We start from the raw sequence: 23929 nt of genomic DNA on the forward strand, positions 1-23929 counted from the left end.
AAATATCGAAGGTAAGTAATATCGACAGTCTTAATATCGATATTAGTATGATATCAGTAATATCGAAGTTTTAAATATCAATGTCAATAATATCGAAATAAATAACTTCGATGTTACTAATATCAATTTTTAAATACATTTAGTGTATATTATATTGTATTTATTATGTTTTATTATTTATTTTAAATGTAATTTAATTAAATATTGTCTTTTACTACTGTAGCGGGTTGTGGGTTTATAGGGGAATAGGGTGGGAAGTAATTTAATTATGTTAAATTGATTATTAATTAGTAGGAATTATTAATTAATTAATTGAGAATTAATTTTTAATTAATTTTAATTAATTGAATAATTGATAAATATGTTCTGTAGCGGGTTATGGGTTTATAGGGGAATAGGGTGGGAAGTAATTTAATAATAATTAATTAATTAATATATGTTTGTACATATTTTAATTAATAATTATTTGGTAATTAATTTATATTAATTAGTTAATTACATTAATTAGAGTAATTTTTTTTATATATAATTTTTTGTTATTCTTAATTAATTAATTGGGAAAAATAATATTAATTATTAAATTAAATTAATTACAGCTAATGTGCTAATATATTTACTGTATTGTTATTGTTAATTACTAATTAATTGGTAATTAAATAATATTAATTAATTTTGGGTAAAGGAGTATTTTTAAGGTTCAGGGTCAGTTTTCAGTTTTTGGGTAAAGGGGTATTTTTAGGGTTCAGGGTCAGTTTTCAGTTCTTGGGTAAAGGGGTATTTTTAGGGTTCAGGGTCAGTTTTCAGTTTTTGGGTAAAGGGGTATTTTTAGGGTTCAGGGTCAGTTTTCAGTTTTTGGGTAAAGGGGTATTTTTAGGGTTCAGGGTCAGTTTTCAGTTCTTGGGTAAAGGGGTATTTTTAGGGTTCAGGGTCAGTTTTGGGTTTTTGGGGTACAGGCGTACAGGGTAAAAAGAATTTTTTTTTACATTAAATCAATTAAATGAAATTAAAAAAAAGAAAATTACATTAAATTATTAAGTGTTTTATTTATTTTAAATGTATATGTATTAGTTTTAATTTTGTTTTAATATTTTTATTTAATATTTGTAAAATTATATGTATTTTAAAATTATTTTTACATTATTATTAATACATTTAAAAAAACGATATTTTTAATTTCGATATTTTTGTACTACGACATTATTTTTTCGATATTTTTGTACTTACCTTAATGAAGATATGACTCCGATATTTTTGATGTCGATATTTTTGTGCCGATATTTTTGTATTTCGATATTCTGTCTGTCGATATTATGTCAGACATTCGTCCAAAGGGGAGCGGTATGTAGGAGAGTAGGGTCTTCTTTCCTATGGTCACCCCATTTCTTTGCTTTTTGTTTTACTGGTTTACGACTTAGAAAGGCTGTGGGCCTGCTAATCAGACCCACAGCACAGCTGTTCTCTCTCTAAATTCACACAATGTACTTTAGGTGCATTACCAATTGGGTATTGGGTCACTCTTGTGAGTCCCTGTATAGTGTACCATAGGTACCCAGGGCATAGGTGCACCCAAGGCCTACCAGGGGCTGCAGCATGTATTATGCCACCCCTGGCTGGCCATTCAAATGAGCTGTTGGAGCTATATCAGTTGCTGTCATGCACAAGATATATGTATTTGTACTGAAATTTGATATTATTGCACCAAATCTTATACGTTGTACTTTGACTATTGACAGGCTTCTTTCATATTGATACGGACAGCATCGGCAAGATGAATACGGTACAACAGTTAATTACACAGTCATTCCATGCACGCCCACTAGAAGATAAACTACAGATAAAGAGGTTAGGACCTGATCGGCCTGACCTTCAACTCCAACAAGTTACCAAGGACAGAGAAAAATGTTACAATCGTACATTCTCAAACACCTGGTACACAAAAGCTGATTGGCGTACAGGGTGCCCTTCAAAAAACAGACTGTTCTCCTTCCCCTGATTGCTGTTTAATGGTGACTTTCCTTGGACAAGAGAAGGAGTGTTAGACTTGAAGCATCTGTCTGAAAACATAAAGAAGCATGCACACACAAGAAAGCATATGGAAAACGTGACAAGACTGGGAATGTTGGGAGACGCACCGATTGAGCAGCACATGAGCGATGCATATCGCCAAAACAATACAGAAACACAATGAAACAGTTGATAGGAATAGACACATACTATCAAGAAATAAATGATTGCATTTGTTTCTGTGGTGCTTTGAACTGGCATTGCGAGGCCATGATAAATCGGAAGGGTCCACAAATCCTGGAATATTCATGGGTCTTGTAGATTTAGTAGCAAGCATAGACAAGGAAATGGAAGCACATTTATCAAGTGCTATCGTTTTTAAGGGCACCTCTAAAACAATACAAAATGAGCTCCTGGAGTGTAGGCTAGAAATTATGAGAAGCCATATTGTCCAAGAGTTGCAAAACACAGACTTTGCGGCTATTCAGGCTGATGACACCACTGATGTGGCCACACAAACGCAGTCCGTATTAGTCTTTCGGTACCTGGACAATGGCTATAATGTTGTGGAGCGGTTCTATGGTTTCACTCATTTAAAAAACTCCACTGCAGAAACCATTACTGCTGCTATACTGCATCAACTCAACTTTATTTTTCCAGAGGTGCATCAAAGAAAAAAAAGTATTGCACAAAGCTATGATGGTGCGTCCGTAATGAGTGGAAGCCATGGTGGCGTACAGAAAATAATTAGAGATGTCTACCCGTATGCTCATTATGTGCACTGTCATGCCCACCAACTTAATCTTATCATGCAACAGGCAGTATCAAAGATCTCAGAGACACAAATTTTCTTTCAGGATGTAGGAGGCATGGCAGCATTCTTCTCACGTTCCCCAAAAATAATGGAAGCACTTCAGGAGATTGTGGACAAAAGGGTTCCGAGGGGAGCCTCAACTCATTGGAACTATAACATACGTACAGTCCAACTAATATTTCAATATAGGGAGGACCTTGTGAAATGTTTTGAAGCCATAGAAGCCAATGAAACCTTTGATTTCAAAAGTCACAGTGAAGCCCGTGGCTTTGCTAGAACACTAAAAGATAGAGAGTTTCAGTTCTTTCTGTTTTTATTTGAAAAGATAATGTCAAATGTCGAGACTTTATACAATCAGTTACAAGGACGAGACATAGATACTGTCTCTGTGAAAAGATATACCACTGACTTTGTCGCAAGCATAAACAAAGTGAGAGATGAGGTTGACAATTTAGACAGCCAACTGCCAGCGGCTTCAATTTTTTCAAACCACAGGAAAAACATCACCACTCTGGTCCGAAGTGCAAAAGACATATGTGACATTGTAATTGTACATGCACAAGAGAGTTTTGCTTTCACAAAACATTTGGAGAGTGTCGCATTATTGGAAAGTAAATACTTTGCAAAATATAATGAATCCTTCCCTGAGCATGCTCTGCATGCGGCTGTGGAAGCTTATCCGATGCTCAACCAAGAGGATCTGAAAAGTGAGTTGACAGTAATGTACTCAATGCCTGTGTACCAGAAGGCCGAATATGCCAGGTCTTTGCAGTCTTTAATTCATGAATTTAATATGGAAAAGACATTTACAGAGACAGTAGCTTTACTAAAAATAGTAATTACCACTCCTATGACAACCTCAGAGGCAGAACGATCTTTTTCCACCTTAAAGAGGATTAAGACATTCCTGAGGAACACCATGCTTCAGGAAAGACTCAATGCATTGGCAATGCTCTCTATAGAGAGCAAGCTTGGTCAAAATATTGCTGACTTTAACATTCAAGTAATTGAAACATGTGCTGCGCTTAAAGACAGACGTGCTGAATTTAGATACAAAAAGTAAATATGTTGAATGGTGATAGTTTGTGACCTGTTTAGTTGGTTCTTTTGTTGTTTGCAGTTTCAATCAAAAAATGTGTTTGTTTTGTTGTTTGCAGTTTAAATAAAAACAATCTGTGAGGTTCTCAGCATTGTATCTTGAAGTCTGTTATAAAGCTCTGTGGTTATACTGAATAAGCAGCTACCTATGTTATATGACAGCTCTTTAATAATGTAATACCTGCACTTTCACAATTGCTTTATTAACCGTCCTGCTTCCTCAAATTTGCTTGAAAATGTACAATTTTTCCACTGTTTTCATAATTTTCTCGGGGGGAAATCCCCCCGAACCCTCCTTAGGGGGTTCGGGCTCGCTCGCTACGGTGCAGTATGAATATGAGTTTCTGCCGCACCACTTTCAAATGTCACCAGCCGCCACTGAAGATCGGTCATCTCTTCGGTAAAGGGGAGGCAATTCCCAGGGGGGTGGTAGATGGTGTGTAGCCGAGTGGTGGGAAAACCAGGAAAAGAGAGGTCAGCGCAAAGGTATTCAAAGGCCGAAGGGTCTTGGAGCTAGGCGGGTGATATGTGAAGTTTCTCCTTAAAGATAAGGGCAAGGCCTCCTTCTAATTGTTCGATTCTATCTTTCCTGATAATAGCGAAGCCTGGAGGGACAAGCAAGTCGAGGATAGGGGTGGAATGGGCGGTGAGCCAGGTTTCAGTAAGGAATGTGATGTCTATGTTTTCAGTGAGAATGGTTTCTGCAATCTCAGCAGGAGGCGGATCTGCAGTTTATCAGCATGTAGCGGAGGGGAGAAGGGACAGGAGGAGGGGTGGGGGGCAGGGGGGATATGTCTAAGTAGTTGGGGAGGTCTAGGAGATTTCGGGTGAGATGGGAGTCTGTTCGTTCTTAAGAGAACAGGTATAGTAGAATGATAGAAAGGGGGATGGTGGGCGAGGATGGAGAGGGGGAGCCAGGGGGGTTACTAGAAGAGATGGTTCCCGAGGTTAAGCTGCGAGTATCACGATGAGGCGGGGAGGATGTGTTAGAGATGCAGGGTGGGATGCTTAGGGAACATTCATTGTGATTAGCTCGGGCAGTGAATTTACAGGGGAGGTGAGGGGTGCCGGTGTTGGTCGGTACAAAAGGTGGTCTGTTTGTGGGCGGATTGAGATGTTCCCTCTAGATAACTGTATGACCTTTCAGTGGATATGTGCTTCAGCTTGTATTGAAGTCCCCCCCCCCATATAATAGTATAGATATTAACAGGATGTGGTCAAAACAATTCTACAGTGTTACAAGCATTGGAAACGCCATCAGCCCTTGCAGTGCCGCATTATTACACCCACAGATAGTTTAGGGTCCTTAAAACAGCATGACCATATGGTTCCCTGGCACCTGGACGATTTGTTTCGTAATGCATTCTTACTTGGGAGTTGTTTTCTTTGTTTGCACAGGTTTGTAAAATGAAAATTCATGCCTGCAAGATGTTCCTGGCACAAGAATCTTCGTAACCCCTTTACACTAGGGTCACTCTCAGCTTGGTCTTCCTATTACAGAGGTGCCATCAGATGTGGTATCGTACACACGACCCTTACATGGCTGCCGTAGGCCTTCGTTCTCTCCTCACGAGCGAATCTGTTCTCTGTTTCTATGCAGCATAAATATTTATACCTCCCTGCGCATGTAGTGGAAGAGTGATGGAGCTAGGACATGTGCCATCTTGTATTCTATCTGCTTCTCTTGAATTGTATGCCCATCTTAAGATAACCTAGAAGCTATTTTTGGCATTTGATGGTATATTATCAGGCAGCAATGAGTGTGTCTGGTAGCAGACAGGTGAGCAGCACTGGCAAATCTCTAATGGTGAGCAAATCCACAGGGTAAGTTTTCGGTCTTTTCAAGCCCCTATATCTTCAAAGTGCCATATACGATTATGTACATCAAATGTTGGCTAATGAAAACTTCAGTGTTTGCTAGGGCTTGCCAGCAGGGTCGGGGTACTGAGGCCATGGAAAACATTCCCCATGTTGACAGCCGTACATCACTCTATACTCCTCAGCCCTCTTCAAGAGCCTCAGTGATGGATCTAAGCTGATACAGCCCCCTCCCCCCAACAAAAGCAGAACATCGAAAATTAGCTGTTCTTTTGCACGTGACTGTGTAGCTTGATGATTAAGGCATCTGACTTCCAATCAGAAGATTGGGGGTTCGAGTTCCTCCATTGTCAGGTTCCATTATAGCAATTGCAGAAAGTATATTTTATGAACTCTAGAATCCTGCTCCACATTTCAACAGCCGCGGCCTGTGGAGGGAGTTCCATGGGGCATAGATGCAGGGGCGGGGGAGGGCAGGGTGGGGGGTACTAAACACCGGAACATGGATAATTGGAGGTAAGTAAACAATTTATTAAATAAAACGAATTTCGTAGCGCGCGCTGCATCGCATTTTGCAATGCAGGGTACGCTACGAAATTCATTGTATTTATTAAATTGTTAACTTACCTCCAATTATCTATGTTCCGGTGTTTAGTACCCCCACCCTGCCCCACCCCGCCCCGCCTCTCTGCCCCACGGAATGCCCTCCATTGGCCGCAGCTGCATTTCAACGTTTTTAAACATATGCAAGATGATGCTAAAGAGGTGGAGATTCTAACAAATGTAGACACCTTCAACTTCTGGACAAGTTAATGTTCCCACATGGGCTCTTATAGCTGGGGGCAATAAAGTCTTTCAGTCTGCGCCTTTATTTAAATTTTTTTTAATGAGAGCCAATTACTGTGATGTTGCTTCAGCACCGTGAAGGTCATCTCCACCATCTCATCTCTTAACTTTCTAACCCTCAATTGCCTCCAAGAAAAAAAAGCATTTACAATGCAATTGGTATCGCATTTGCGAGATTTAAGGTATTGGCATTGAAAATGACAATGGCTTCTATTTATCTGTTTTAAAAACAACACATAATAGAAATTATGCTAAAAGGCATCATCATTCACAAAGCCAATAGCTCAAAACTCCAGCAAATGCGATTTGTTTGTTGCAGTTCATCACATATAGTCCAATATTTGCTCACAGAGTCAAAATGATCCTTTGGTTAAAACTATATTTGCAAGGTCATTTCTTTATCTATTTTCAAAACTAGCACATAGATAAAAACGTTACCATTTACAATGCCAATAGCTTTAACTTTTGGAAATGCAAGACCTATGACAATGCAAATACTTGTTGGCACAGGTTGCAGTTCAAATGAAGAACATAGAGACAGGAACCGGCTTAGGTGGGAGCTTTAGCTAGAATTGGGTATTAACTCTACACTTTATTCGCTGCATTCCTTAAGATATCCGATGCCCGACATAGCGCCTCTAACATCGAGTTGCACACAAACATTCCAGGTGTTTTCACCTTTGTTGGCACAGTTTGCTTTCCAATTAAAATATAGAGATAGGCACTGACATTGGCATAATCGCAAACAGATCTTACCACAGCATAATTCAGACTTGCTCTCATAGCCGAAAAGAATCATCTTGACAAATGAATACGTTTCTGACAACATATCTTTTTTCTATTTGACTTGTAATGATTGCATTTACACCATTTAGTAAGTGTGTGACTACAAGCCAGCACCGGCAAACAGCGTTCACAACGCTATCAACACAATGTGCTTCCATTACAACGTGTTGTTTCTAAGCGATCTATTACATCGCAAGTTGTATCAACTACATGCTGTAGGGGGCTTGCCACGCCAGGGAATGTGTTGGATTTTAAATCGAACAACTTCCCTGCTGTTGCGGCAACTGAAGTAGGAATAGTAATTAATACTATTTCTAAGTCCAGCGAGCCCACTACTGCAAGTCGATGAAACGACTTGCGATGTAATGGATCGCATAGAAACAACCCAGTCGTTGAAAAAACCGCGTTGTAATCAAATGCGTAGTGAAAACATTCGTTGTAAAAGGCCATATTCACGAGCACCACCCTCTAGGGACAACATGACCCGTGAAAAGCTAACATAAAGGGTAAAAATAGAGTTTGAATGTAATACCTGGATAGGTGTGAATCACTTTTTCCCACTATACTTCACCAGGGTGAAAAATAAAAAATACAAATCTAGAAATGTTGAATGAAACCATACTTTAAGAAAGAAGATCTGACAGTGATTTGTTTGTATCTTGCACAGACAAGGACCCAAATGTTGAGGGATCTACACAGTGATCATTGGTTTGTTTCGAGGGAGATACCCCCACTCACTTTAGACTTGAATTTGATAGGAGCTAGTGCTTGAAAAGTAACCTGGTCAACAAAACCAGTATTTCACAGTATAATAAGCACTAAGCTTCTAGTTTCACCTCTATGACTTGCCAGAGGAGAAGAAGCCCCTGATCACGAATGTGAGAGTCTATATGCTGCAAATCTGCTCTCCATTGCCACAGAACAGAGGGTGTTGGCAGCTGGTAAAGCAGCTTGGCAACATGCCTCTTAACGAGGGATTTGGCAGTCGCAAAGAAAAAACACACCGATGAACGTAAACCCCTGGAATACTCGATAGCATTCATTACAACAACGTACAATGCCAACCTCTCACTGCATAATAGACGTTGTCTAGAGGCCGTACGACTTGCATTCAATAACCTCTTAACTTCCACAGCAGAGAAAGCGCTGGTTAAACTCAAGGGGTGACATTATAAAATGGGGCACAAAGCATGATATGTATTGGCTTCCCAACTTAATCAAAATGAGGCTAAATTCACTATACCAGTGGTACAGACACTGGCGGGCAATATTGTGATACATCCAGTGGAGAGTTCAGAAACTTTAGCACCTTTTTATGAAACACTAAATTTCTCCACTTTGAAATAACCTCATAAGCTCAAGAAAAGGTCTCTAAAGTCCATTTGCTTGCCGTGCTTGACGGATAAAGGAAGGGAACTAATAGAGGGGGAAATCATGCCTGAAGAATTTGACCATGTAATTTCAGGGATTTTGACATGTAAATCTACAGAGAAAGAGGGCTCCCTGGAGAATTCTACAAGTCAAGCAAATACCAGGTGACTCAAATGTTGTAACAAGTGTGAGAGGCAGATAAGTGGAGTACTCTGGGCCCCATATCCAATAACTCCATAAGAACAGTTAGACATTAGAAGGAGAAAGGTACGCTTGAATGTGGGAGCTACAAACCCATTTCACTAGTCAATTTGGATATCGAAATACTGGCAAAAGTCCTTTTGGGTAGGCTACACGGAGTGATTCCCTCTCTAATACATTACTCACAAGTGGGCTTTGAGCCAACCTGGTCATTGAGAAATTATAAGAGAATCCTAGCTGACCTTCTCTGGGACTCTAAAGATACACATGTGGAAATGGTGGTCATGTCTTCAGATGCAGACAAGACCTTAGATCATGTGACATGGACTTATCTTTTCAAGGTTCAAACTCATTTTGGTTTTTGCCTAGACTTCAATAAAAAGGTTCAGTGGTTAAATGTAGGACTGATAGCACAACTGTGGAAGACACCTCTACTGTACAAATCGGAAAAAAAGGACACCCACCATGGTTTTTCACTCTCGCTGATACTGTTCCTCCTGGCTGTAGATCCACTTGCAATGGCTACTGAAACAATCCTCTTCACATAGATAGGTTCGACTAGAGGAGGGCCAACCAAATCCTTTCTTTATGCAGAAGATATTCTGGTGACAATGATCAATCACTGAACCTCAATTCCAACACTGACATTCGTATTAGATGGATTCTTGCTATTCTATGGGTATCACGTAAATTGAGAGAAGGGTAAAGTGAGGTCAGTATTCAGGGTAGCAGCAAGGGCTTGTGTGGACGATGCCGAAATGAGATGGGTTCCAAGAGCGATGATGTCCTTTCTGATTTGCCAGTATGATCCTTGTTGACATGACTATTTTCTAATTGGCAGGTCACATGTACTCTAATATTTTGCATGAGTGCTTAATTTAAAAGGCATGCTATGCAGTTTAATTTGTGCCCACAAGTCAGAGTGATAAAGTCAAATGTAGTACAAGGGCCTGCTATTTTTGTAAAACAACATGAAATGCTGATCAATTAATTAAAGGTCTTCATTTCTTGCTGTTCTTGTTTCCTGCTGAAATATCTGTTATGTTCTTTTTGTTAGCACTATGGCTGCTGACTAAATTCACACTGCTGAGCAATTAAAGACCTAAGTTTACTGCTGCTCTTCTTTCTTGCCAGAGTTTCTGGTAGTTCGTACAACAACTGACTTGTGGCCGAAATGTCCTTCCTCTATTTCCTGTTGAAACCATCTTCTGATGGACAGGGAGCACTCTCCACATGCATGACGGGCTATAAATATCACTTTCAAAATCTGGCTGCATGCTTGGCTTTGCCTACGCACCTAATGAGAGAGCTGTGTCTCCCGCCAGCACTGTCCTTAATATCCCTGCTGCCTGCATAAAGAACAACATAGACTGTCATCTAGAAGCTGAGGGTTTGCAATCTCTCTTAGAATCTGTTCCTTTAAGATGACTTTCTACAACCTTGAAGCCCTGAACCCTTGCTTCAGCTGGTGCAGCCATACCACCTTCACTGTGACTAGGACCATCATTTTCTCAATGCTGCTCAATGCTCCAGTTAATTCAGCCCATTACATGAACCTCAGGTTAGTGCACTAGCTGGGCGTCACTAGTGTTTTTGGTTTCTCATTTCATTAAGGACACCCTTACAGTATGAATTTAAATGATGGTGCTTTAGCAGGAGAGAAGGAAAAGTGGATACATTGTGTGAGTTGTGTGAAGTAACATGATATAAAAACAGTGAAAAGGTTTCCTATCTTCAATGAAGAAACTAAAAATACAAGCTTAGCATTTAGCGCAGGGGTCTGTGTTCAAAGTATTCCCCCATTTTTGTTTGACATGTTCTCTAGGACCCACACCAAGAAAAGTCTTTGAATGATAATTTTTGGAAAAAGAACAATGGATTGCCTGAGTCTAATTTTACCCTACAGAGAGTAAAATGGTTAACTCCATGGTGGTCTCCTTAAGTGGGTTTAGGTATTGTGAGGGTAAGCCATAAATAAGTGAAGAATGTAAGAAAGGCAAGCTCAGCTGATTGTAAAGCTTTCATGTATGGTTGCCTAAAGTGATTGTGCTCTAGAAAAATTCGACCCAGATCAGCAATGTCTACCCAAGCGAAATCTAATCTAACGATCCATAAACACAAATCAAAAAGGAAAATCTCTGGACAACAAATTATTTATGAAGGTATAACAGGGGGCCATTATTAATATGAAAAGTAGCAATTCAAAGGCAGGCACTAATCACATACTGGCTGAGATTTACACATTTTTCATGGAGAGATCCCCATTGCAGTGCAGCCTCAGGACAAAGAAGATGTGACTTGGGGTTTAGTAGATCCTTTTCAGATAAAGAGTGAAAAAGATCTGTTAGGGAGCATGTGTGAGTGCAAATAGCTCATTCAACAAATGGACATTAAATAAGATGGCCACATAGTGGTGTTAGACCCCTGAAAAGATACATGCTTAGGACACCTCCGCAAGAAGGGAATGTTGGAGGAAATGTGGATGCTCCTTTTGCTCTTCCTCTGGCAATTCCCTAAACTCAAAAGATTTTCAGAGAAAGTATTGTATGACATTAATTTATTGTTCAATAACACAATTATCAGACTCCCAACATATAACATTTTAAACATTGTTGACAGACGTATGTATCCAATGAGAACCCAGAGGAGACGCCTAACGAACCTATTGTTAGGTGGGGTGAAACAGGTGCGTGCTGGGTTGACATACTCAGTACAAAGGTCTTAGATATATCGAATATCGGAGCTGAGATGTATGAAGCAAGACACTTGATAGGAAATGCAAGTTGTTTGGAACACTGTAGATTCCATGCTTGTCATTCCAGTGACATAAGGATACAGCCTGTCCAAGGTTCCTTAGAGTGTAACTTATTACAACATCAGATTGCCCCAACCTGAAGAACTTCTGATGGAACAAAATGGAATAAATGATTGATTACAAATCTTCATTGACTTTTGGACCTTTCCTTAGAAAATGGGGTTAATTCCATTCCAAAAAGCTTTATTTCGGTTAGATATAACCATAAAAGCACAGCATATTAAAACAATACATATTCCAAATAATCAATCTTCAAATTTCTTAATAAAATCAGAAGTACAATTCCTCACAATCTATTTACTTTAAAATACATCAATACTACAAAATGTCAGAAATGGGAAAAAAAGTTTAAAATTTATAAAAATGTTAAATTAAGTCTAAGAGGAATAAAAGAACATAATAAAAATTACATGTGTACACAAATTCATTCCTGGATTCAATTAGTACAGAAGGACTGCATAATTTAACTTATCAATTTCTTTCGCAGTTGCCACATTAAGAACAGAAACTTTGCAACTACAGCGACTATCACAGGACTAGTGTCAGTTCTCAAAATCTTGTAGAAAGCACAGTAATTTCTAATGCCCAGATTTTTACATAACTGAATAACCCACTACCTCCGAATTACAGCATATGTTGGGCAGAAAAGCAAAATGTGAAGAGGAGATTCCTCCTCCTTTCTGCAGCCAGGACATGGGCGGTGGGGTCCTACAGTCCACCTATCAGTAAAAGCATATAAAGGGAGAGTTCCATATCTAAATTGTAAAAATAGCTTCTTGGCTAGAGTGGGTTGTATAACATATAGCTCGGTCAAGAAGCCATAATGGGGCTTAAATTCTAGGAACTCGTAAGTTAGGCTTGGAGTTTTGGCAGCACCAAGAACTTTAGTAAGGTTGTGATCCTTTATTATTAGGGCTAATGTTTTCTTTGAAGTAACCGAGCTGGAGTCCGCGGGGTTTGTCCAGAGGTTCTCCAGCCCGATCGCAGTCAAGGAATGCCTAACGAATGATAGCAAGGGGATCTTGTTAGCACCTAAGGATCCCAAAACTACCATAAGTTCATTTTTGAAGCTCGTCAACTCCGGCGTACTCCAAAGTCCCCTCCAATACAGCAAAGGCTGCGACGCTATGACATCAGAAATTGGACGTATATTTAAGTCCAACCTTACCGGCACGAGCGGCGTGTTAATTGGGAGGGACATATTTTGCCTAATAAACTTGTTTTCTGTACAAGTTAGGTTGTTTGATGTTGTATGACCCCAGAGTTCCGCCCCATAGAGGGAAGAAGACCTTGCCTGAACACTAAAAATTTCAAGGGGGGCACTTATTGTTTTTTCAACACATTTTTTTTGTACTTTTAAAATACCCCCTGCTGCTTGTATTAATTTTAAGTTTGCCTTTACTTTTTGGGGAGCCCACCCCATTTTGTAGTTCAGTGTTAGACCTAGATACTCAAAAGTATGGACCCTATCTAATGGTTTGCCTCCATAATAGGGTGGGGGCAATTACTAGTATTTACATTAAAAGCCATATACTTTGTTTTATCAATATTTACCACCAAATTCCTTTTTTTGCAGATAATACTAAACTGGTATAACACCCGCTGCATGCCCAGTGGCGATTTTGAAAGCAGCAGGGTGTCGTCTGCAAACATGAGAGCAGGAAATCTTTGGGAGGCCAGCTTAGGGAAATCAATATCTTTAATAACCAAGAGTTCATCGATGAGCCCATTAAGAAAAAGAGAAAAAAGGGTTGGTGCAAGGACGCAACCCTGGCGCACACCCTTTTTGACAGGAAACGGGCCCGTCAGTTGTCCATCCTTACTGTAGCGAACTCTGGCATATGTCCCTTCGTGGAGGAGTCTTAGTTGGTAGCATAGATATGGTGGTGCTCCCATTGACAGCAATAAGTTCCAGAGCTGATTGCGATCCACCATATCAAATGCGGACTTCAAGTCCACAAAAGTCAGATAAAGGCTACCTCCATCCAATACAACGTGTTTCCAATGCAGGACCTGTAACCTAAAAAGTTGATCGATTGTTGAAATTTTAGCCCTGAAACCCGCTTGGAGCGGGGTCAGGATGCTATTTTCATCTATCCAGGCCTGCAAACGTTGCAGTAGAATCCGAGCAAAGATTTTCTGACTCACGTCAATAAGGCTGATAGGCCTATAATTCGACGGTTCGAGCGGGAACCCATTTTATATATGGGGATTATCTCTGCTCCCGTCCAAGTGGGTGGTAATGATGGTACGTGCTGAGTTGACATACTCAGTCCAAAGGTCTTGGATATATCGAATATCGGAGCTGAGATGTATGAAGCAAGATACTTGATGGGAAAGGCAAGTTGTTTGGAACACTGTAGATTCCATGCTTGTCATTCCAGTGACATAAGGATACAGCCTGTCCCAGGTTCCTTAGAGTGTTACTTATTACAACATCAGATTGCCCCAACCTGAAGAACTTCTGATGGAACAAAATGGAATAAATGATTGATTACAAATCTTCATTGCCTTTTGGACCTTTCCTTAGAAAATGGGGTTAATTAAAATGTTAATTGAATGATCTAAGGCAGCGGATGGACTGTGGTTAGGGGGTTGGCAGAGAGGTTAGTTTCCTTGTTATCCGTTTATGGTTATTATTCCTAATACTTGAGGCAATAGGTGCGAGCAAGAGCCTATTTACACCTAACTCAGGGAGTGACTCATAGCCTAGGTGGCTACCCACAGCCAGTGGTTTTAGGCTGGTGAATGTGCACTCTCTCAAAACAAATTAAAAAAATAATGTGCCTATTAAGTGTCAGTTTCACCTCAAATACCTCTGGAAGGAAATCTTCATATTACAATAGTTTCTTCTGAGCCTCCTTTGTGCCAGAGTACTTTACAGCCATGTCAGTAATTCCGATGTGAATATTATTTTCATTGTGCACATTAATAAAGCTGCCTTAGAGAGTTATCAATATTATTTTCTTAGCCCTTTGCCTCAACATTTGGTGTACACTGTCTTCTGTCTGAACCTACAGATTACTAATCTAAGCATTAGCTCTGCTGTCAGAGTTTCAAGATATGTACAGCTCCTGTCAGCAGTGGTCTTGGAGCTCTGTGCAACCTTTCTTTGTCCTACCCGACCGCTTTCCCACTAAATTCTCCCTTATAATATGAAAGAACGGTATGAAGCAGGGGATGACGGTGAGCTTTAGATGTGGTGGGATGAGGCGTTAATACCTGCATTGAACTGCACGGATTGGGCACGTTTGACTCCCTTTGAATGGGTTCCAGGGGCAGAGGGTGAGACTGACAATGTATACAAAGGTTAAATCATCTGTATTAATTATAAATACTTTTATTTTTTTCTGTTTTGCAGCTTCCAAGTGACAATAACGAATAATCTGAGTGCTTGGTATAACAATCAATCAACGCCTTGAAGTGACACGATTAAATCCGTCACATGTACAATAAATATAACAGTGCACTCATTTGGGGGTGGGGTAAGAAAATATATTCATGCAATAACTGGATTCCCATTGTACCATTTGGAAAGGTTTATGTCTAACCTTAAAATGAACAGTTAGTTGTAAAACGTTAACGTTAAGGCAACGGAAGCAATCGAATGCGTTGGCATTTATCAGCCGTTAACATTGTGTGATCCTCCCTAACAGCCTTTTCAGACAAAGTATTGTAAAACATGAAATAAGAAACACATGCCTGCTTTAATTTACAAAATATCAAAATTAAGACTCAAGCATATGTTGTTTGCACCCATTAGAAGGAGTTTAAATACAACCAAAGGTGAGTTCACCATAAAAAAAGTTCCAGTACCTTGGCTAAATAGTCTCAGGCACACAACAATTAAATGCAATGTATTTATCGTTATAAGTATATGATGACCCCGCTTAATTGAACCGCACCACCATCGATGCCATTTCTGCAACAACATTTTCAGATTCCATCGATTTGTCCATGCTGATGACATTGCTCACTAAGATTTCTATCGATGAGTGGACTGACTGACAGGAACAAATATGTTTTTGCACTTATGTGTTGTGTAATGCTGGCGGAATGTCTGTAATCCAGCCATCACTATGCAAATCTCTACTTGCAACTTGCTTTTCTTACAGCGAACGCTTTATCAAACACAATGTTTATTTTTATATGGTAACATTACAGTACCGCGGAGCTCAAACTATGACAAAATGAGTCAATATGCGCAATCGAATCAATTGATTTTTACTAAGCAGTAGATGAATAAACTGGGCATAGGCTAGAATAACTGAAAGAAAAAAGTCAAGTTACTTCAAAATCTATAAAAACTGAATTCCCATCATAGCTAGCATTTCCGCTGTATTTCCGGGGCATATATAAACGTATGCAACATCACTTCAAAATTTGCTAAAACAGGACGACAATACCTTATTCCTGCAGGCTCGGTCTTTATCTTGTTTTCTGCAGCCTCGAAAACGGAGCTGTTAGTTATGGTCTCGGAAGTGAAAGCAGCTCCTGACCTTAAAAAAACCCGCTTGTCACGCACATTTTTTTATGAGCCGGCATTACCTCAGGGATTCAGGCTTTCCAACGTTTCCAAACATATCGAATCCAAGACTGTGTAATATTTAACAGGGGGTCATTTCCATTTCACTAGATGATACTACGTTTTGTGATACTGCAATGTGAGATTACAGTTGGACAAAGTGCAGTAGGAACGAACACCTGTACGGTTTCCTTAAATGACCCCTCAGTTACAGCATGAAGAGGAAGGGATGGGTCACAGTCGGATATGTGTAGGACGCTGTATTCAAGTAGACGAAGAGGTCCACGCCCCCATCAGGAGTGGTGTATGTACACAGTTCAGCCTCTTCGTGGAGACTAGGGGGAAAATTTTCAAGGCCCTTGCGCCACTTTTGCGTCATTTTTAACATGGGAAAAATGATGCAAAAGTGGCGCAAGGGCTTGTAAATCTGTCCATAAGTGCCTGACACAGGTACTCAACAGCGAGGGACGCTCTACCTACAAGACCTGGGACCAAAGACTTAAATGCCTAGCAGAATTTCCAGCTCACGTGTACCCCAAATAATCTTGTCTCTTGCATTCATATTTTGTATAAATTATGATTCTGCAGCCACGCGTGAGTCAGATTGTTCCTGTCTGTGGAATTGGATAGGAAACTAACACTGGATTGTTCTATTCATTAAACTACATCTGATTTCATAATACACCAAAGTCTTATATTTTTGTAAAGTTTAAGCACCGGATACTAAAATGATTAAGTGCCATTCGTGTGTTATCTGAGTCGTTAGCCCTACATCAGTTCTCAGGAGTAAGTCTTGAGAGCTCACTCTTGTTACCTCCAGAACGTTAAAGACAAAAGAGGTCGTGGGTAGCGTTCCAGTGGCCTTGCATCAGTACCTGGTTCTTGAAGTTTCGAGTGAACCAGCAATACTTCATGCACTTTTTGCCTGGTTGCCTGACTTCCCTAAAACCTGGAGAAATGACTTAACAAATACTTTCAAGGCAAAGGTTTGCATATTTTCAGCCGAATGGAAAACAGCAACAGGTCAGCCACATGTTCTAAGCGTCACCTCCCAATGACGTTTTTCCTTTTGCACCCAGATAACACTAATACAATCGACACACAACATTTGTGTGAGCCAATAGGAAAGTATTTCACTGCCAGATGGCAAAAGCAGAGTACATTCAGTCCCTTGAGCACTATTTTTTCGGGCTTTTTGCGATAGCTAGTGCTGGTAACTATCTGCTACTGCCCACTACACTAGTTCCCCATAGCAGATAACCAAAATCACAATTTGGGGTGGCTGAGTTATTGCAGGCCAAGCTCACTGTCATCATCTCAGACAACCACCTGTATTTTTATACTTCTACATATACAATAATATTTCTTAACTGCAGCTAAGATGATTTTTCCATCTCAGTCATGAAAATGGTACTTGGAAGATATTTTGAAGATTTGAAATAGTGTAACTATCCTATGACGATGTCACTGAATGGGCATCGCAATGAATTCCTCCTTAAATCATCCTTCTTAGTAGCAAGTATTAGGCTTCCAGTCCTTGTTGCCAATATTTGTGACAAGTTTCAGCCCTAGATAAAGAGGGTCCAGGGCTTTCATCAGGATTAAATCAATGCAGTGCCCCAGTATAATGTCAACCTTAATTTATCATCAACCTAAATATTCATTCAATCCGAACACACATGACATAGAAACATATACATGAAAAAACAGTGGTTCCAGTGGATAATAGGAAAAATGATTTGAGCAATAAGTATGCGCAATGGCAATAAACATACAAAGGACTTGGTAATGTCAGAAGGCGAAATGAACTTACTACACAGTTTAGCTCAATATAGATACCTAACTCCTGAGGCGGAAGCCGGGAGAAACGCTGCTAAAATTTTAATCATTTTGATGTGATACTGTGTTTTTACTCACCACTTCCCTCTCCCTGGTAAAGAAACATTGGTAGGTCACGATCTGGGCTTCCCCACGCAGCGGATTTTAGCACTGCCGCGGGTCACATTTCTCTTTGCCGCCATCTCCCCGGGCCACGCCAAGGCCACGCCCATTATCGCCAGGCCACGCCCCTTCCCCTCCTATAACTATGTGCATTTCCAGGACGCGCAGCAGGCGCGCCGTCTGCGCGGCAAAGGCGCGCCTAAGGCAAGCCCGTCTGCGCCCCTCCGCGCCAGGTCGGGCCTAGGGGCTAGGCAGAATGGCGAAAATTACAGCTATACCTCTCTGGAACTCTACTCTCTACAACATTCTCGCCTCCCCAGCCTGGATTCCGCCACACGCTCCTGCCTAACGTCCAATAACATTTTCCGCCCCCCCCTACTAGAAATATTTCGAGGCCTAATGATCTTACACTTCGCTGCCTATACTTAAACACAAGGTCTATGGTAAAACATCAACTAGATATCTTTTTACTTCTCAACTCTGATAGACCGGACATGCTACTTATTACTGAAACCTGGCTTACCAAAGACTCTCTTCCGGATGTCCTTGCAGCTCTCCCAGCAGACTACTACATACTATCAACGAACAGAGAACCAGGAAAGCTTGGGGGTGGCGTCGCTGCCATCATCCACAAAGATCATAAGTTCACCACATTACCTTCCTTGGATCTATCAGACACCGAAAACATTGTAATTAAATCCGACACAGACAAGGGAACTATGATACTGGTATTGATCTATCGACCACCTAAGGCTATGCCCACCTTCCCGGTCTCCCTGAGCGAGCAAATGGCTGGCTTAGCTGTCAACTATGATAAGGTGATTCTGATTGGGGACTTAAATTACTGGTTCAAGGACCCAGCAGCAGGGCCTCAGGCCATGGAACTCTTTGAGCTCCTCTCCCATTTGAACTTTTCTCAATTAGTCCTGACCCCTACTCACGAAAAGGGACATATTCTGGACCAGATCTGGTCTCACAATGTCCCATTGTCCATCCCGACGGCAACCCCTTGCATATGGTCTGATAACCCTCTATTGCAATTCTCCTACACTCTTCACGGCCATACGAAGGCCCCCATTCCTGCCGGAGGGGTAGTAGGGAAATGGAGATCATTAAATAATCACGATTTTCTGTCCTCCTTAGCTAATTCCATTCCAGCACCCTCCCCAGATATTAATCTTATGGAAAAAGATCTTACTGATTGGCTCTTGGCAGCCTGCAACGAGCATGTCCCACTCTCCAAATCTTCACTTGCCCGTCGCATGGATGCCCACATGTGGTTCACGGCAGATTTAAAAAAACAAAAATTAGAATTGCGTCAATCGGAGAGAAAATGGAGACACGGGTACTCAGACGAGGACAGAATATCATATACGATTGCCCGTCGAAATTACAAGAACTCCATTCTATCTGCTAAGGCAGCATTCTTCTCCGAAAAAATTCTGAATGCACAAAATAAATCTAGAGAAATCTTCAGGGTTGTGAATGATCTATCTAATGATGCTAGAACCTCCCCCTCCCAAGCCCCCACGCAAAAGCTGTGTAATCAGCTCAATAATTTCTTCAAGGACAAGATTGCCATCATAAAAGAAAGCATTCCGAACAATTCTAGTGCGGCGGCCATCGAGGACATCTGCAGAAACCCGTTCAAATTCGAGGCTTTCCCTCCGATAGACCAATTAAGGTTAGCAGAACTGATGAACCGTGTGAAGTCCGGTTCTCCTAATGATTCCTGCCCCCGCATGTACTGAGGGAAGTCTATTCAGCACTCCCGCTCGGCATACTCCCCCTCTTGAATGAGTCCCTAGCTCAGGGAATAGTCCCCAGCTCGTTTAAAAATGCAACGCTGGTCCCATTAATTAAAAAACCGGGTGCCGATTCCTCCAATCCTTCGAACTACCGGCCCATATCCCTCCTACCTTTCGGAGAAAAGATCTTGGAAGCCCATGTGGCCAGCTGCATTTCCAACTTTATTGAAACCTCTGATTACCTGGAGCCTAACCAAGCCGGCTTTGGCCAGGCACACTCAACCGAGTCAGTGATCCTCGCTGTCCTGGACACAATGAGGTCTAATGCCGACAGGGGTATACATCAGGCCTTGGTGCTCCTGGACCTGTCGGCAGCGTTCGACACGGTGGACCACACCATCTTATTACACCGTGTCGAACAAGCCGGCCTGCGAGTCGCGGCCTTCGGCTGGGTGAAGTCTTTCCTGAGCGACCGGTTCCAGGCAGTTAAGCTCGGGAACTTTACAGCGCCCAAACTATCCACCACCTGTGGCGTCCCGCAAGGCTCGTCACTGTCCCCCCTCCTGTTTCATTTATATCTTAAACCCCTATTACCCTCTTTAAAAAACAGGGGGGTTACGATTTATAACTATGCTGACGACCTGCAGCTAATTTTCCCACTGGATGCACCCGACTCCGCCGTGGAATTCCAAGCTACCATGCTGCACATTCAACGGTGGATGGAGTTGAACCACTTAAAACTTAACCCAGGGAAGACCGAGCTGGTACTCCCTGGTAAAAGTTCGATCAGCTGGGGTCCTCATTTCTGGCCGTCAACAATGGGATCTCCTCCCACTCCCTCTCTCTCGGTGAAAAGCCTCGGGATCACCATCAACTCCGATCTCTCTTTGAAAAGCCAGGTGGGAGCGGTGATCTCGTCCAGCTTCCTTCAGCTACGCAAAATTAGGAAAATTGCCCATCTACTCACGCACCCTTCCCTCATTCAGGTGGTTCTTGCGTTGGTCCTCTCCCGATTAGATTTTTCAAATTCTATCTATTTGGCCTTCCCCTGTTTTTATCTAAGCGCTTGCAAATTGTGCAGAATCAGGCTGCCAGATTAATCTTCAAGAGCCACGGTAGGAGTTCGGCGAAACCACTGCTGGCCACTCTTCACTGGCTACCTATAGCCCAACGGGTAATATTCAAAGTAGGATGCCTGGCCTTTAAGGCTCTCCACGGGAAAAGCCCCATGTTTATCAACAGCCTTATAATCAAACATGAGCCGACCCGCAATCTCCGCTCTGCCTATCAGTCCCTTCTCACTCTGCCCTCCTTTAAACGGAAACGTCTTGGTGGGTGTTGATTCGCTCATCTTGCTCCAAAGGTTTGGAACTCTTTCCCCGTGTCGCTCAGGAGATGTATGAATCTCATGGAGTTCAGGAGCGCACTGAAGACCTGGTTATTCAAGCAAGCTTCGGGTTAGGTTAACTGTTTTGTTATCTCTCCTCACTACCAGCGCCATGAAACCTCTGGGTGCCCGCGCGCTTAACAAATTCAGAATAACATAACATAACATAGTTTATAGTTTACCACACCAGAAGCCAAATCGTTGGCCGGGTTGCAGCGGAATTAAGCGCCGACAACGCGGCACGCAGAGATTGTTCCGCTTGACATCACGTATCCACAAAAATGTATTGCTCTGTTATCACACAGCTCTTTCTGGAGCCCAACGCTGGCCTTCCAGTAAGCTCAACAATGAGCATGAGATTGCTACGGCTGTAGCAACGCATCAGGAGAGCACATTGACCATCATTCTCACGAGCCAACCTCCCTCACTTTGAGTACCAGGCTGGGTCCTCACGTGAGTTATTTTCTTTTCACTCCCCACCAAGGCACTTCACGTTCACATAGGCTGAGCCTGTACCAAACCAGATGTCCCTACATTGTTAGTCCCGAGTAGACCCCACATTCAACGAAGGGTCAAAATGCCATCGACAAGCACACAGGGCGAACCATTGCTCAGCTAGTGTCACTGTATATGCTGTCAAAAAAGTGTATTTGAATGGTCACTTCTTACAATTTATGGAAACCTTCTATCAAATTTTTCACTGTGTACAGTCACTTTTTGGTTCCAACATTCACTTGGGGACACTATGCACAAAGTGTTGCTCTTTTTGAAGTTAAGAAAGTGTTTATACTATTTACTGTTTTTTATAAACTTTATTGAGCTAAACTGTGTAGTAAGTTCATTTCACCTTCTGACATTACCAAGTCCTTTGTATGTTTATTGACATTGTGCATACTTATTGCTCCAATAATTTTTCCTATTATCCACTGGAACAACTGTTTTTTCATATATAACTAGTACCCTGGTTCTGTTGTGAGTAGGGTTCCCCTGTCCTCAATTGTGATAAAAACATATACAGCATGCCAAGGGCAGGATTGCCCTTTCACACAAAGTACTCAACTTTGGGACCCTGAATTTTCAGGATGTTATGCTACTTCGGAGGAGTGAGGGACATGTCCCTGTAGTCATACAGTTGCCAAGGATGTCATGCCACCTCTGCATCTATAAAGGCCACTTTTCCTCCCTGCCGGTGTGGGAATATGGCTGAGCCCATCCTGGTTTTTAGGAACCAGAATGAAATCCAATGATGAAACATGACACCAATAAGCTGTGTGAGGATCTAACAAATAGACAATCTTCCTATTTCTGGTCCTCACAGTCTGTTTTCTCGTTCTGGTTTTGTGCCCACTAGGGTTTTGTGCCCACTTGGGTTGATTCTTTGGTTTCTGGTCCTCTATGGCCCAGGTCCCTCTGGCTACCCTGGTCCTTTCAGGCCCCTTCTCCTAGCTGGCAGACGCGCTGGATGAACGGCAGTCATAGTGTAAGCTTGGTGAAGAGGAGCACCTGGGAAAGGGCTCCGGTCTCACTTTTAAATTATTCTGGCACTCTGTGTTTTTAAATCACTCGTCTTCGCTCCTGTTAATTATTGCTTTTAACCCACTTCACTTTGTACTGGGCACGAGCAGATTGTAATATTTTACTTACTTTTGTGTTCTGTGTCCCCGGTCCACCGCCAAAAGTTTGGTTTGTGTGGAGGGACAGGAACTGGGCCTGAGGAAGTGATTTACAACTTCCGGGCCAGGCTACCAATCAGCTGCTGGCAGCTGACGAATCAACGCCCTTAAAAATAGATGCCTTCCAAGACGCACAGCGGATGCGCGCAGTGGGCGCGCCGCTAGCGCGCCAAATGCGCATCAAAGGAAAGCCCGTCTGCGCCCATCCGTGGCCGGATGTGGCCTGGGGACAGAACCCCAGCCCAAATTCGTCTCGGCTCTTTCAAATACCCCTGGGAAGCCCTCTTGTCCTTACGGCCTACTACCTATGCACACTGCGCTCCTCTTCATTGTGACTCAAGCCCTTCATACTGCTCTTGTTGTGGTTTCTCCTTTTCACCTTCCTCCTCTAACATTAATACTAGCAAACTAGGTCTCACATCTTCTTCTAATACCAAAAAAACGAACACTATCTCAAATGTCACCTTCTTTAGCATAAACTGTAGATCACTCCCAAAACACAAAAGAGACATCTATGACCTGCTCTCTGGTTCTCAACCAGATGCCATCTTCGTCACAGAGACATGGTTAAGTGATAGCTCAGGCCCGGATATTGCTACTGCACTCCCCCCTAATTATACTTACCTTGGAAGAAACCATGTAGGTAAAGAGGGAGGAGGGATAGCAATCATTTTTAAAAGCTCCTACAAATGTAAATGGGATGATCTAGACTTCCATGACTGCTAAGCCGGTCTTTTTAAACTCTTGCTTTCACCTAACTTCACTCTCTCTGGGACCTTAATTTATCACCCCCCGGGACCAGTCGGTGCCTGGGCCACTTCACTCCCCGATCGCATTGCCCCTTTATTGCTACAAGCCACTAACTTCTTGATTGTGGGTGACCTTAATGTACATCTCAACAA

The 23929-nt window shown here is 41.8% G+C and overlaps 1 protein-coding gene across 1 annotated transcript in view; it reads right to left on the minus strand.

Moving 5' to 3' along the window:
- LOC147707966 (amine sulfotransferase-like) overlaps positions 1 to 16358 on the minus strand; it is a 249662-nt gene extending 233304 nt beyond the window's left edge. Inside the window, exon 1 of the mRNA XM_086926771.1 lies at positions 16160 to 16358. The gene's annotated coding sequence lies outside the window, so the exon portion shown is untranslated. The remainder of the gene's footprint in view (positions 1 to 16159) is intronic.
- Positions 16359 to 23929: the final 7571 nt, after the last annotated feature.

This window comes from Lissotriton vulgaris, chromosome 6 (assembly GCF_964263255.1).
Source record: "Lissotriton vulgaris chromosome 6, aLisVul1.2, whole genome shotgun sequence".
Classification (NCBI taxonomy): Eukaryota; Metazoa; Chordata; class Amphibia; order Caudata; family Salamandridae; genus Lissotriton; species Lissotriton vulgaris.